The sequence below is a fragment of the Gavialis gangeticus genome, unplaced genomic scaffold (assembly GCF_001723915.1).
Source record: "Gavialis gangeticus isolate Ggan-Ray unplaced genomic scaffold, GavGan_comp1, whole genome shotgun sequence".
NCBI lineage: Eukaryota > Metazoa > Chordata > Crocodylia > Gavialidae > Gavialis > Gavialis gangeticus.
In genome coordinates, this window is record NW_017729015.1 from 11,482,224 (window position 1) to 11,484,341 (window position 2,118).

General features: G+C 51.6%; 1 protein-coding gene across 1 annotated transcript in view; it reads left to right on the forward strand.

The window, feature by feature from the left end:
- Positions 1–2,118, forward strand: part of SFPQ (splicing factor proline and glutamine rich) — a 25,318-nt gene that overhangs the window by 8,779 nt on the left and 14,421 nt on the right. The gene's annotated exons all lie outside the window — the stretch shown is intronic.

Here is a 2,118-nt window from a genome sequence, read left to right on the forward strand (position 1 = left end):
CCAGCCCCCTCTCCCCAACCCCTTGTACTTACCAACTTGGGACTGCCCGAATCCTCAAAGCTCTCCAAATCTTTGAATCTTTTAATGGTTCGGACCTTTAAATTAGTCTCCTGATTTGATTCAGATTTGGAGATTCGGCCACCGAATCGGGCTGAATCTCCTCTGAATCAAATCACCACCCGAAGCTTTGCACAGCCCTACCAGCCACCTCTCAAGGAGGCCTGACACTTGCCTGCCAAAGAAAGTCTACTATGGTGAACTGTCAAATGGAGTACACTTTTGCAGCACACCAAAGAAGCAGGACAAGGACACCCTAAAGGTGTCCCTAAAGAGTTTTGGCATTGACCCAGAGTCGTGGGAGCAAATAGCTCGCGACCATCCATCCTGGAGGTCCTAAATCCAGAACGGAGCATTGGCCTTTGAACAGCAATGCACGGCAAAAGCAACGAAGAAACGAGTGGTCAGGAAAACTAAAACCTCCCGTATCCAGTCCTCATCACTCTCCTGCCCCTGCTGCAGCAGATTGTTCAAAGTGAAGATCGGACTTACAAGTCACCTATGTACTCACGTGACAGCCTCCACCCCCCTTTGTTCTCTTCCCTTTCCCTTTTTTTGTCTTTTTCTCTTTTCTCCTTCCCTTTTTCTTTCCCAGTTCTTTTCTCTCTTCTTCCCTTCCCTCCCCCTGCTGGATGCAGTCGTCTTTGCCTGTGAAGGACGAAAGTATTACTGTGACCTAATTGGATTTGCTTAACATTGTTTTGCTTAAAGTCGCGTTTTTCAAGAACAGCACCACGACGTTAAGCGAGGAGTAGACATATAAATAACTGCATGCTCAACATCTGAGCTGTGTTTCAGCCCACCAGTTGTTCAGCAAATAGAGCGAACCTCATTTTCAACGGTGCTCAAACCAACAACTTTCAACAGCACCAGAGTTGGACATAAACTGGCATAACAGGAAAAATTCTTAAGTGCTGCTGATGACTTTTTTTTTTTCTTATTTTCTATTTGTCTGTATTGATTTCCTGTACTCAGCTTCTGCTACAGCACCAATATCTGCAGCCACTTGAGCACCGCCTGCTTATTCTGCATCTGTCCTGGGACAAAAAGATTTGGCCGGACACGCTCAAACCTGTTGTGGGTGCTGAGATACCGACACAAAATACCTGCAGACTCTTCTACGTCTGGAGAAGGGCATTTATGCTCAAAAGCTTGCAAAGAACAATTTTTCCAGCTATTTAGTGGCTCTAATAAACAGGGATCCTGGTTTTTTTCTGATTAAAAAAAAGCCCCAAATCCACATTTGTATGTAGGTTTAAATGAAACAGCACTAATATATAGATATGTATATACCAATGTTTCATTCTGACCATGGAAAAATTTGGATTTGAGGTTACTTTTTTTAACCAAAAATTGGGGATTTTTTTTTAAAATCAGGGAAAACCAGGATCCCTCCTAATACATCAGATCACATGTACGCAGACGCCCAGGGAGCGGCGTGCCGAGCGCGGTGCTCCCCAGGGTGCCGCACGGCCACGTGGCCGAGGCGGGCTATAGAGCTGCATTGCCCGAGCCGCACGCTGCTCTACTGCAGGGGCCGGGCCAGCACCTGACTTACAGGCGCGATAGCCAATCGCGAAGCCTTTCAATCGGGGACTCCGCCCCCCTGCCGGGCAAAACGCGCCCAATCCCTGCGCGGGAGCTTGAAGGATCATCCCTTGCAGTGTCCGGCAGTCAAACGGGCCAATCACCTTGTAAGAGTGCGCCCACCAATGGGATCACAGAGGCAGCCGAGGAGGGGCACGCGATTGCTCGCGGCCTCTATCCCTCTCCCCGAGCGAGCCTGCTGATTGGCTGCCGCGCGCTCGGGGGCGGTTTCCGGCGGGGAAGGTATATAAGGGGCGGACAAAGGCGGCGGCGAGGCCGTTGAGCTCGCCGCCATTTTGCGCAGTAGGCTCTGAGAAGAAACAGACGCGCGTCATGTCTCGGGATCGGTTCCGCAGCCGCGGCGGCGGCGGGGGAGGCGGTTTCCACCGGCGCGGTGGCGGCGGCGGGCGCGGAGGCCCCAACCACGACTTCCGCTCCCCGCCGCCCGGCATGGGCCTGGGCCAGAGCCGCGGG